Source organism: Meleagris gallopavo, chromosome 2 (genome assembly GCF_905368555.1).
Source record: "Meleagris gallopavo chromosome 2, MGAL_WU_HG_1.1, whole genome shotgun sequence".
NCBI classification, from domain to species: domain Eukaryota; kingdom Metazoa; phylum Chordata; class Aves; order Galliformes; family Phasianidae; genus Meleagris; species Meleagris gallopavo.
The window spans coordinates 37,595,063-37,608,748 of NC_139405.1; the positions used below are offsets into that span (position 1 = coordinate 37,595,063).

General features: G+C 44.4%; 1 long non-coding RNA gene across 6 annotated transcripts in view; it reads left to right on the plus strand.

Moving 5' to 3' along the window:
* The window catches only part of LOC104909683 (uncharacterized), a 110,180-nt gene that overhangs the window by 75,166 nt on the left and 21,328 nt on the right, over positions 1-13,686 (plus strand). For 5 of the 6 annotated variants that reach the window (XR_014882134.1, XR_014882136.1, XR_014882133.1 and 2 more), the window contains one exon: positions 13,019-13,139. This is a non-coding gene — a long non-coding RNA (uncharacterized LOC104909683). Of the gene's footprint in view, positions 1-12,142; positions 12,840-13,018; positions 13,140-13,686 lie in introns of those variants that run through there. The other variant, XR_792516.4, reaches the window with a different exon arrangement.

Here is a 13,686-nt window from a genome sequence, read left to right on the forward strand (position 1 = left end):
GCACTTTATTTGGTGGTTTCTTTTTAGTGTGGCTGCTGAACAGGGTGGACAAAATAAAGAGAGGAACCTTTCATGCCTCAGCATTCTGCAGCATCCGGTGTTTTCATGAAACCACAAAGGACCTTAAAGAAGGAAGAACAAGCACTTGGTTTATAGGCATTTAAATGGATGAAACAAAGAAGGGGCTGTGCTGTTCAGTGATCTCCCAGAGTCAGGGAGTCCGAAGGCATGGGTTCACAGGACCTCAAGGCTGGAGCCCATCCTGCCTGGGCTGCAGTGTGCATAAGCCCACCTTTGCTTGTGCTGCCACTGGGGCTGGTAGAGCTGGTGCTGTATGGCCAGTATTCAGCTCAGTCTTGCTGATCATGTTTAAAAGCCTCTCTGGAAGATGACTGCAGCCCTCTGCAGCTGTCTGGGGTTTCACCCTGAGCAGAGATGCATGGGAAGCTGAGAGGCAGGGTTCTGCAGTATGTGCTCTGGCTTGAGCTGCAGGGCCATGGGGCCCTGGTTCAGGTCCTTATGCAAGTGTATAGTAAGAGGCAGCACTGAAACGGATCTGGTGGCAAAAGCAGGGAGACTGCTGCTCCCACAGTTAGTCTTGGTGCTTTTTATAGAGCATTGCACTGTAACAGTGGAGCTGGGAGGGAAAGGGTGGTGGTAGTGTGTGCTTCTTAATCAGCCTTGCTCATCTCTCCTCAGTGCCCAAGTCAACCAAAGCGCAAAGCGAAAGCAATTGTGCAGCAAAAATGTAATGCTGGAAGTTCTCTTCATCACCTAAAACTAGTGTCCCTGAATGCAGCTCCTGGGCTTGCTGGAACAAATCCTCACTGCTTGCTCATCATGCCTTGTTCTTTGGGCCACAGGAAGCCACAGCTGCAGCTACAGGATTCTGTGCAACCAAGGAACAGGTGATCCATAGCAAAGTGAAGCTTTTCTGTCTCATTAAGGCTTCCCAGATTCCTGCTTTCTCCTCTCTGCTGGTGGTCTAGTATCATTTGGGAAGAAAGGCTGGAGGAGACAGAATTGATAAATAAGGTTTGCTTGTGTTTTCTAGTCACCCAGGGCTTCTGGACACTTCACGGAAGTATATCGTTAATGACTGAGACATGTGGGCATAACCAGTGAGCAGCATGGGGTGTGTGCTTCCACACCTGCAGCACACGTTTCCACCAGGTGGGCTAAGCATGTCCCACAGCCTCCCTTCACCGTAGGGTTGTTCTCATCTGCATGGCACAGCGAGGTGCCAGGCAAGTGCTTTCTTTCCTTTTGCAGAGATTGCTCATTTCTGTGTTTCCTGAAAGCTCCAGATTTCAGATCCTGAGGTAAAAGGCTTGGCCATGTGCACCACTCTCCCTGTCTGACCTGAAGCATGGCCAGATCACTTCCAATTAACCTGAAAGGAAAACTTGGGCCTAAGAATATTTTAGAAGCCTTTAGAAGGGTGAAGACTGAATCAAGTGCTAATGTTTTATTATCTATCTCTCTTAGCAAGTTCTCTCTGTTCACTGAGCTCCAGTAAAATTTTGAAGTCGTACTTTAGGTGTGTAAGACACCTCATCAATTCTAGTACTTACAGAATCTCTGAAAAATATTTTTTCTTTAAGAATGTTTTTTTTGAAACCCAATGAAGAGCATGTGAGGAGCTTCCAGGGCAAAGGTGCAGAGATACAGTCTAAGCAGTCTCAATGGTTTTCATCAGGAAAAAAGAATTATATGTTGCACAAGGATATCTTTTTCAAAAAAGACTCGATTATGAGTTTCCACATTAAATAAGTGACTTAAAGCTTAGGACTGAGGAGACTAAAACCTACTTTGGCCATGCCACCTTGCCTGGACAGACACCCACAAGCCATGCTATTGATATGGCTGCACTGCAGGAGTAGCAGGGCAAGGCGCAATGCAAGGACCAGGCTCTGAGCCCTGTGTGCCGATGGGGATTCCCACCAAGTGACTTCAGCTGAGTACATGTGAATTGTCTTCAGTGCTGGTTTTGTGAAAAATTTAAACTTGTTCCTGGTGGTTTCCTTTTCTAGACAGTCGTGCAGATCCATGGGGCTTGTATAGAATTTATGTAGAATGTGAGTCTTGGATTGTGTGTTCTACACAGTTGTACCATGACCTGCTACATAAAAATACAGAATTCTTACTTTATGTTCCCTTCTAGTTGAATTCCTATAGTGAATGGCAGATGTTCCTGTTCAGCAGTATTGTGTACTTAATTATCAGCTGAAAGGATTTTAAAAGCTGTAGGATTGATGGGAGATGACCAGAAGGTTAGTATGGTCTCCCAGGTTAGCGTAGGTGGGGATAACTGCTAGTTCAGTAGTGCTATCCCAGATTTGAGAATATCCTAGGCTTTGGCTGGTAAGTTCCATCAGGCTAGGTAATACTTCCTATGTCCTGTCCAGGATGAGATGGAGTTTGAGTAGGCTTTGACACTAGCTATTTTAGAGCATCTGCTTATGTAAAAGCCCTGGTCAGAAAGTAGATGAAATTTCCAGACCTCCCAGTCATTATTTTTGATGGCTAAGTTTCTGTGGATCATATCTTTAATGTTATCCTGAAATATATTTTGGTGTGGTGTAAGTGCATTATCACTGAGAGACAACACAAAGTGCCTCAGGCATTAGGCAGAGGACCAAATCTTGTCCATGGGATGAATATGTGCAGTTCCTCTTGACTCCCCGCTATCTGAAGGTCAAGTCTGATCCACAGTCTCCTACGAAACTGAAAAGATAAGAGTGCTGAAGATGTGGTAAGAGGGCAAAGGTAGTTATCAGTAGTTTCCAGCTTCTTTGTTCTGGCAGTGGGGAGGTAACAATGTACGTAAGAGGAGACAGATGGATCAGACTGAGCTTGGTTTCTAGCTGCTTGAGTGTTGAGGCAACCTGTTATCTTGCTTTAAGTGGTTTTGAACTCCTACCTAGCCCTTTTTGCTAGGCCAGGCCCAGTTGTGCCCTTGACTGACTGTACATTGCTTCTGCTGACTTAGGCAGGTCTGTCTTGCAAGCAGGCTATTCTGCGGTGAGGATAAGGGGCGTGCAAGAGGCATTCAGGTGCTCTGCCCCTGGTCTGCAAAGACCTCTCTGTATGTAGTCCTTCATGCAGACATCAGTGAGTCAGCAGTACTCAGTGCTGTCTGCCAAACAGTGATGCTGAGAAGGCAAACATCTTAAGAAACTCAGTCTTATGTGTGGAGATTACAAATGGAGAGCATGCAGAGCCTTTGGGCATGCTACCAGGGATAGGCAGGGTGCTGGTCTGCTAGCAAGTGCTGAAGCTTTTGGGTTTTGCTGTGGTAACGAGACCTGTGTTCTCCAGCCTTGTGCTTTCTGCGTACAGAAAGATGAAGGGATTCCTAGACACTAACTGGGAACAAAACAGCTAAACCCACCTGAATGAAGAGCAGGGCACCCTAAGAGGGCTGACCTTCCCCCAGCCCTTTTGCTGTTCAAGATCTCCTACAGTGGATCCCTTCACAAAACTCTTCTTGCTCCTTACAGGAGGGTTGAATTTATCCATGCCCTCTTGTTCAGGGGCTCTGATGAAATCTCTCACAAACTGGAAACAAGCCTGATATTTTCTTCTCTTTAACTGTGCCTTTCCAATTTCTTGCTCTTCTGTCCTTGCCAGGTCAGAGCAGGGTGTTAGGTGGCAGAGGCACATGGTAAGCACACACAGGTGTTGCACAACCTGCTTTGTGTTGCTGTGCCTGCTCTGCCAGGTTTGTGGGCTCCAACAGGAGATAGTTACCATTTCTGAAGAAAAAAAAAAATTTTTTTTAATGTAAAAAAAAAAAAAACCCCACAGGATTCACATGCTTATCTCTAGACCGCACCCTCCAAACAGTTGCTCTGTCCTAGCAGACAGCCCATTCTGCCTTGGGCTAAGCTTGGTGCAACCTGCAGTAGGGGGGTGGATAGCAGTCTGGAGCAGCAGGCAGCAAAAGCTGAAAGGTTTGCATTCAGACTGAAGCATGGAGTGAACACTGCTGTCTAGAAAGGGACAGACTCACAAGCCCCATCCTGAAGGAAGCCGCCTGGGAAGTTCAACAGGATGCAAAATAAATTACCATAAAGTCTACAATACTTAAAAAATAAATAAATAAATAAAATCTGCATGTATTTTAAGGGGGGTAGGATTTCTGAGTTAGCAATAGTCTTCCTATTAAATTGGATGGAGTGATATAAAAACCCTGTAGGAGAGGCTGTCTTTCTCAATTTAAGCTGGAAAAGGCTTCCCCAGAAGGACAGAGGCCAAAGCTGCACAGGGGCACAGTGCAGCTTTGGTGCAAGCTCTTGGTGATGTGGGGCTATTCCAAGGCAGAGTACCCCTGTTCCATGTCCAGTGGTTGAATCTCAAGGATACCTTCCCACTGGGTGCTGAGCTAAGCCTCCAGATTGCTCCATGCAGGGACCCCAAATAGCCTCCAAATGGCAGTGGATGCTCCAAAGCTGCTACTAACTGGATTTGTTCTTTGCAGGCAACCCTTTTTCTCTGGGTGCCAGAATGCTGCTTTGTGGCAGCTAATGATTCAGGCCAGAACTGAGCTGATGATTTATAAAGGAAAGGCTTTGTATCTGCTGCCTTAAGTGCTTGCCTTGCCAACTTGCCTTTCTCCCTGACCTCTCTTCTGATCCCCTTGCCACTCACATTCTGGGCATTTCCAGCTACTTCTGAGCAAGGCATTAATGTAGATAAATATGACTGCAAGGAAGTAATGGCCAAATACTCTCTGTATCATCTATATGCACTGTTTGGAGGGTGATTTTTCATTTCATACATCGTTTGCTATTTCAGCATGTGGCAGTTCTGCAAAATGAGGCAGGAGAATTGAAGAGCTCATCCTTTGTTTCCACTGTTCCCACACCATGAGCACCAGCATGTGGTGGTTAGTGGGTGGCAATGGGACAAGCTCGTGTGGTTCTTGCTCTGACCTCATGCTAGCCATGTTGGGCTCCTTCTTTATCTTTCTGCCTTTTTCTTCTCTCATCTTGAGCACATCTGTGTAGAGTTAACCTACTTTCCCACCCACCCCTAAACTTTCACCTCACTGTGTTCTGTATTTTTTGGTATAATTGGTCCCAGCATATCAAACACCACCAGCCCTCTCCCCTAACTCCTATAAGAGCTCATACTCCAGTGAAATAATCTTTCCCACCTGGGCCACTCTTGTGGTTTCATATCACTTAATCCTCCCCTGTGAGCTGAAGAAGAGTTTAAGGTAACATCTGCTCAGCTTTATATTAGTTGTGTTCATACTGATGGTCCCTTGGTTCTCATTGCTAAGCAAGTAAGGGGAACGTCTCTGCGAGAGTCCCACATTTTCTGGGAGATAACAAATTCTACCGGGTTAACCCTGCTATTAGAGGGCTCATTAAAATCAAGGATGTAGGTTCAGTAAATTCTCTCTCCCAGCCCGCTGTGCTTATTCCGCTTGCCTATTTTCCTCCTCCTGAGTTTCTTCCTGGATTAATTTTCTCCCTGTCACTGATGGGCTGAGAGCGAGGAGCAGGGCTCCTTCCCCTGTGGCACAAGCTGCAAGCTCACATCTCCCTGCAGCTGGTAGTAACTGCCTGTTGGCTTTGCTGCTGAGCCATGTGCCAAGTCTTCTGCTGGAGAGCTACCTAATTGCTGCTGCTCAAAGCCAAGGAGCATCCTACTGCGGTGCCCACCAACTCCTCCTGAAAGCTTTGGGCAAGAGGAGTCTGCAAAGTGTTGGAGAGACCTGCTTGATCCCAGGAACATTTTGAAGGTCGTCCTCTCCATCACGTTGCAGGATTAGGGAGGAACTACAGGGTGTCTTTCTGAAGATCTCTATTCTTTGTGGTGTCCTATGCCAGGTGAACTCATTCATTTTAACAGTATGCTGCTGCACTCCTTGAAGTGAGCCATCAATTGATTTTTTTTGGTGACTTCTTAATGTGTTTGTTCCTTTTTTTTTTCCTGAGCAACAGCACAGGCACTGCTGCATTTGGCAGAAGAACAAAGTCTCATTGTTCAAAGCCTGCATGCTCCAGCATCAGCTGGGACAAACGCGATTGCGCTCTTCGACCTCAATCTCCAAAGCAAACTGGACAAAAAGTGTAAAAGCTCAAAATCCCAGGTTAGGAAAGAAAAAAAAACAACAAAACACCCTCACTTTTACCTTGTCTCGAGAGGACTCTGTCAAGCCCAGTTTTTCATCTTTCTATTTGCTAGGAATACCTCTTCAGAAACCTGAAAATAGCATCTCCTCTTCTCTTGATTTTGTTCCCTTTGGACTGACCCAGCTCACCACATCCATTTGGTTATGCAGCTCAGTCATCAGCACATGTCTACCCGCCACTGGATGTTGTGCTTGCTACTGCATCTGCTCAGGGACAGCCACAGGCAGGGCTTGGGGTCATGCAGGATTGATTTTGGATTAGTCACAAAAAGTAAACCTGCTATTAAATTTTTTCACAGCCAAGTAGTGGAAATAGCCTTCCCCCGGGCTCTTGTCTGTCAGGTTGCAAATGCTGAGGCAGGTGCTGGGGTTGATACTTTGGCTCTTGCACAGCTCCATCCTGGTGCGCAAGCCCAGGAGAATGGGCTGATCCTTGTCTTGCTGCAGGGCTATTTTCTGCAGTTTATTTTCTCCTGTTCTCTCTATGCCAGTTTTAGCTGAAAGGTGCTTGCTGCCTCCTCAGGAAGCTGTCGGGTGACTTGCTATTAAAAGTGCTCAGGAATCCTGCCCTGAATTTTAGCTGCCTTTTTACTTTTTTGTTTTATATTATTTTTATTTCTCTGCTAGTTTTAATCCTACCTTTTTCATGCAAGAAAAGTCCATTTATCTCAATATCCTTGGGATGTTTTGGACTATAATATTTTCCCTTTGGCTGACCTTGGTAAAACTGATGGATAAACAGGTATATTAGTTTGAAACTGACTTTTAACCAATCAAAACAAGCAATACTAGGATAAAGTTTCTTACATCAATACAGCGCTTGATTTTTCTGTCATAAATGTACCTGGAAGAAAGGGCACCTTTTCTGACATGCTTATCTACATTTCAGAAGCATGGCATGGTGTTACTTTGCCAACATGTACCTGTATCATTTTTTTTCCTCATAAGCCAGTTTTCTCCTTCAGTCTGATGGCCACTCTACCCAAGAGGTATCCAGAAGGAAAGACTGCACAAGTGTGATGAGATGGTTACTTATGTCTCTTCTCTGGGATATATCACGCAGCCCAAAATTGTCCTGAAACTTTTTCTGTTGACATGACAAATTGTAAACTCATGTCCAATTTCCTGTGTGCTAACCCTGTAAAGTCTTTCACTGCATTTGGGTCTCCTCCTCCCATAGGGTGTCTTAATTTTGGAATATGTCCTCCCTGGACATATTAGTCTGTGTGTCCTTCGATCTAGGTCACTTTCTCCCCAGATCCCACTTTTTTTTTTTTGTCCTTTTGTGTTATATTCCACTCCTTGCCAGTGATTGCATCTCCTTCCCAATGTAGTATCAATTGCAGTTTTAATAAATGCACTGTCTAATGCTTTTTCTAGATCATTAATGAAGATGGTAAATAAAACTTAGGCTAACACTAGTTTCTAGTAATAACCCTACTGGATGCCTCCCTGCAATGTGACAGTTTGTTGTTGATCACTATTCATCACCAAGACTGAACGTCAGTGTCCCTGTGTGGGGTAATTTATATTCATTTAGCATAATTCATCACAGAATCAGAGAAAAACATGGCTAGGAAGGACCTCAAGAGGTTGGTTTCAGAAATATTCCTGACGTTTTCAGCTTGCTATTAAATGCCGGCAAGGAGACAGGACTCACATCCTTCCCAGGCAGTCATTGTTCTTGCACTTTGGCCTTCCCCAAGCATCTAATCTTAATCTCTCATGCTGCAACTCAAGCCTGTTGTTTCTTGCATCCCTCAAAGTGGATATATTTGGAGAACAGCTTATTCCCTCTTTTTCTAGATTTATGCTTTGTACTGTTGGATATTGTTGCATCTCCCCCAGTCTCCTTGCTGGGGTAAACAACCTCCATAGAGCAAACCTTTCATCAGAAGTCCTGTTTCCCAGACATTTCATCCTACTTTCTTCTGGATTCTCCTGAGGTAAATGTTGCCTCAGTGCTGGGTAACATGGAGGGTTCAGCTGTGTGCTTCACAGACTTAGCTCCTCTCAGTATCCCTTGTTATGGTGATGTCTGTGTGAGACAAAATGGCCTTTTTTTTAAATTGTTGTTCATTTCAGATTTCTGAGTTGCTGTACTGCTCCGCATCTGCCCAACAGGTTGTCTCTTTTTTTGTCCTACTGCAGCTGATTGTACCTACATCTAGGCACACCTTTGCTTCCCTCCCTATTGAATTACATGCTTTTTTTTTTTTTTTTCAGACCTTTCATCTGTCACGTCGAGATGATTTTTAATTCTAATCCTGTTCTCTCACATCCTTGTAGCTCATCTCAGCTTGGTGCTATCTGCATACCTAATAAGGATGCTTGTTATTCTATCATCCAGTGGTTAATAAAAAAACAGTGAATGAAATGGGAGCAGGCTGGAGCCCTGTTGAACCCTACCCATCAGTCCTTAAATTTTGCCAATGACACCCTTCTGAGTACAGTTTTCCTACCAGCTTTGCCTCCTTCCCTCAGAGGGACTGTCAAGGTCATGTTTCCTTGGCTTTCTTCTTGTAACATGAGGTGAGGCAGTACCAAAGCTCCAACCAAAGTCAAGATGTAAGACTTCTGCTTTGCCTCTATCCGCAAGCCCTGTTGCACGATGAAATTAGGTCAATTTGATATGATTTGCTCCTGGCAAATCAGCACTGGCTGTTCCTCTTCTCTTTGTTGTTTCCTAGGTGCTGATGATTAGTTAGCTTAATTATTTGTTCCAGTGCTTTTCCAGGAACCGAAATTGAGCTGACTGGCCATAATAACTGCCTTGCTCCTCATTTCCCCTTTCTGCAGCCAGACAGGGAGCTGCTCTGTAAGGAGCCCTGTGGCTCACAACAGCCCCTCCTAGGCCAGCCCCTTCTCAGAGCTCCTCTGCAGCGGTGCCAAAGCAATACTTTCCTTACTCCTCCTCTGACTACTGCTTTGGAGCTGGAATATTCTGCTCATCTTCCCTTTCTGTTCTAGTTATGCATCCTTTGCATGCCTTTCTCAATTTTATCCCTACTTGTATGTGCTAAGCATTTGTGCCCATCCTTAGTCATTTGCACATCTCAGTTTTCTGTTGGCTTCCTCCTTGTCTGTGAGGCCACTGCAGATTTAATGACTTGGCAAGCTGACCTTACACTGTTTCTTAACCTTCCTTTGCACTGGCACTACTTCATGTTTTTGCCGTTGTGTTGTTTGTGTGTGTTTGTTTGTTTTTCTGCAGAAAATCTCAGCACTCTTGAGAGCATTTGCCCTGGAACTCGTTTCCCTGAGATCTCTCTTACCAGTGTGCTGGGTTACGAGGGAATATCCATGGGGCTCAGCAAATCCTCTTAATGGGAAAGTGTAGAAAACAAGACTTTCAATGAAATTGCGAGCTTCACCCACTTCCAAATAGACTTTCCCAACCTATGTATACTTCTTGTTTTCTCTTTGTCTCTTAGCAGAATTAAGTGCCACAAGCCAAATTCTGACCTCATTTACACCAGTAAAATGTGAGTCTGTTCCAGAAAACTGCTAAAGTTGTTTTGGGCTTACAGTGATGAAAATGAGAGCGGAATCTGCCTCATTAATTCCCCCCAATCCACAGAAAGTAAATGAATCCAAGAGGAAATAGCTCTTCAGAAGGGAGCCCTGGAAAGAATTAGAGACTGACTTAATGGGATTATGGGAGAAAAATGCTTTAACAAATCCAAATCAATCCTCTCTTCAAAACACTCACTGTGCCAAAAGAAATAAAAACACTGTTTTGGGAAGGAAAAGGTTAAAAAGCTATGAAAACATAATCTCTCAGCTTGTTCTGATGATAGTAGTCCCATTGCAGAATGAGCGCAACCCAGAAAGGCTGAGTCAGCAATACCCTACCTGTTGCTTCATATTGGGCTGTTGGACTTGGAGGGAAGAAACTCAAATTTCCCACTTTAACCATGGGGTCCTTCTGCAATTTCAGGTTCGATAAAAGACACATGGAGATCAGTTAGCATTACAAGTAGGGATGGATGGAACAGGTCTGGCAGCCAGAAACCTTTCTCCTTGTCACTTAGCCAGTTGGACATTCAGCCTCCAGAGTGTGCTTTGGCTGTTTATTCTGCTGTTAATTACCATCTTCTTGCCATTACCCCTCAATACTGTGTATGGCACCAGAGCTGGATTTGCCACAAATAGGCATAGAAGGCCCTGCTTCTGCGGTGTTAGGGGATGGAGCTGCATGTTGATGGCCTGCCTTTGTGCAGTCAAGTGGAAGTGGGAAATATTCTGAGCAACTGGCAGGAGCCAACCTCTTCCAGCCAGGCAGGTACATTCGTGTGCTGATAAAAAGAAAAGAAGGAAGGAGCATAACGCTCATCCTGTGCCCATTTGTAACAGCTGGAGGCAACGTGAGCTGCTACCCACATATATGCACTGCCTTCTCTCATCTCCCCCAGCAAGGTGGCTTTCTCCATTTGCCCAGATACCCTGGTCAACCTGAACGAAGAGCTAGGACGAAGTAATTGAAGCATGGTCTCCTCTGTTTATATCCAAGAGCACACCATTACCAAAGGCAATCCTGCACTGAGGATGGTGACTTTCTATTCTGATAGTCTGATGATCTTTGAGGAAGGGCTAGGCTTTATGCACAGATCCACAATTCACAAAGAAAGCTGGGCTAAACGAAAGTATTCTGAGGGGAAATGCAAGACTGTGGGAGGTCTACAAAGTCCTTTCTATGGTGACAGATTTGAGAGGACTGATGTATTTTATGTAATTTAGAAGTTATGAGGTTGCTTGATATCTGCAAAGAAGAGCTGCGGTAGGAAAGAATTTCTAACTGGGGACTTGAATTTAGAGAAAAACACATTGAGCAATTCAGTGGCTAGAAGTAGAGAAAGACATGTGCAGAACAGAAAAAGTTGCACCTCTTGTAGGAGAATAGCTAACCAGAGAAATGGCTTTTCTAGCACCTTGGTAGACCCTCCAGACCTTTCAGTCTTCCAGCCAAGAAGAGGTGGCTTTCTAACAGATACATGGCAGCTCAAAGGGAAGTCCTGGGTTTGCTTCAGAAATGACTGGCAGGGTTCCCTGAATCCCTTACGCGATAGGTTACATTTGATGATTGTAATGGACTGTGCAGCCCTTAAACAATGAATTTCTGACATTCAGCTGTTCTCAAGCGTAGCATTTTATTGTATAGCAGTTTGGGATCAAAAATAGCTGTAATCAGTGAATTAAACAGGAAAATTAGCAGTGTAGTTGCTTCAGCACCCCGTGTGATCCTTAATTTGATAGTTCTTTATGTTATGTCCTTACATTTTTTAGTGTGCTGCAGGACTGTGTGTTGGACACAGAATCACATTACAGGGGTAATTGGGAGGCAGCTGGGGAGTTTTGGCAGCTGGGAAGGGGACAACAAGCACTCTTGGCTCTTTAGGAGGTGGTGTGGATTTGTGGGAGAAGTACATTGACTGAATGCTAAGATCATCAGAAGTGAAAGTCAAAAGGATTGACAATAATATTTGTCTCATCTTGAAGTTACCACTTCTAGAAGAGAACAACAGCACACAGTGAAATAGGAGCTACTGTTCGGCCTGCAGACTGGTGATCTCTCAAATCTCACAGCAAAATGTTTTTTTCAGTGCAGCTTGATTAGTTTAAACCCAAAGTATAGTTGCTATTTGCAATGATGTTATTTACAGAGGCTTAAGGCCAAATACTTGAGGAAAACCCTGCTGTTGCAGGACACAGCTCTTACTTGGTCTGTGTGTGCTGAGGAGGTTTGCATTGGTCTAGAACCAGTGACCACATCCTCAGTAATATACGGTTGAGATAGACTTTGCTTCACTTGCCACAATTATTCTGTCTTCGGATATTTGCTCTCCTGTGCAAATCCTAGAAACTACTGCTCGTTTGTTGTCCATTAAACCTTGCAACCAGCTAGTGCATGAGCATGGTTTAAGGGAGAGAGGGGAGTGAAGCTGGGGCTGGGAAGGCAGGGTAGGTTTAGTTATCAGCTGCTGTGAAAGGGATGGGGCCTGTACAGATAAGGTGCCTCTCACGAGCATTTTCATTTGGATGAGAAAAACAGTTGTCCTGGTTGCGCCAGATAATTGCAGTTTGATGAAGCTCAGGGTCTGGCAAACTGGTCTCCCCTTGGGGGCACTGTGCTGGGAGAGAAGATCCCCACGAGAACCTAAGGTTCTCCAAATAGTGGTGGACGCTCAGGCTGTGGCTCTGAGTGGGAGCCATCTGCAAGTAAAACATGCTGCAAGCTGACCAGTGTTGCTCTTATGCTTCTCTATATGCTGACGTAGATACAGCCTTTACCCTCTATGTCTGTGTCACAGTCAAAACACTCTACTATTGCTTATTTGTCAAGATCATAAAGATTAAGTTAATTTATATTTCAAAGGGGCCCTCCAAAGGAACTGTCTTTGTCATGATGTGATTATCAGGAAGGCCAAAGTCTTTAGTCTCTGCCCTGTGACTTCTTGAGGACGTGAGGCTGCCTCCACTGAGAACCAACTCATTCCTTTTCTCTCAAGCTTTCTTATTTAATATCCTTGTCCTGAGTCCGGTGTATGCTAATTTGTTACTAACTGGTGAGGATTAATGCAGAGGAAATATAATGCTGTGAGGTTACATGACAGTCTTGGGCTTGGTTGTCAGAAGCCACTGTAACCTTTCGTTCTCTTCAGTCAGTATCGCCACAGCTGTGATTTCCAAGGTGAGATGTGAACTTCCAGGAGATCTGAAGGCTCAGCAGTAATCAAAAAGATCTGCAGTCCCTATTTATTGTGCTGTTATTACTTTATTTAGATCCATTTTGTTTTATTGATCTTTGGTTCCTGCTTGTCAGCTTAGTTTTAATTCTTTCTTCCACATTCCCTTGTCTCCTGGTTGTAGAGGCAACTCGGAGGACTTCCAGCCACCAGGGTCAGTCTCACTGGCACTGCCCTACTGGCGTGCCCCTAGTGGAACTATGCTGCAGGTCACTGCATATCAAATGGGGATGATCCACGCTCAGGTGAGTGCATGCTTTTCCATGGTGAGTACTGATGCTCTCTGCCACTTCTTGCGACTCTCTGTGATGTCCTGGACACTCAGCATTATTTAAGATCCTACATCACTTTTCACATTGTTAGCACCATTAGCTACTATTAGGCGATCATACATTTAATTCCCTGAACTTTATATTATCTCTTTGAATTAATGTAGATAAACTGTTGTTTTTTTAAGCTGCTAAATATTATTAGAGACTGACTCTCCCAGCCTGTGCCAATGATGGGCAAATTGAATCCTATTTTATGTGTAATTTCTCAATCAGAGAACAAAGTGCTTTGGCAATCTGGATCAAAGGCACCAAGTACAAGTCATTATTATTGTTGGAATAGTGAAATGAGCTCCTGGAAAAATCGTGCTGACTTCTCCTTTGTACAATGCCTGCACTGTGGAGCCTTTGATGTCTAATGGTCTGGCACCATAACTTGTGTAGATATAGCATGGCCTGTAAATAGAGAGGTAATGAATGAGTAGATCATTATTTATTACTTTTAAGACTTCAGAACACAACT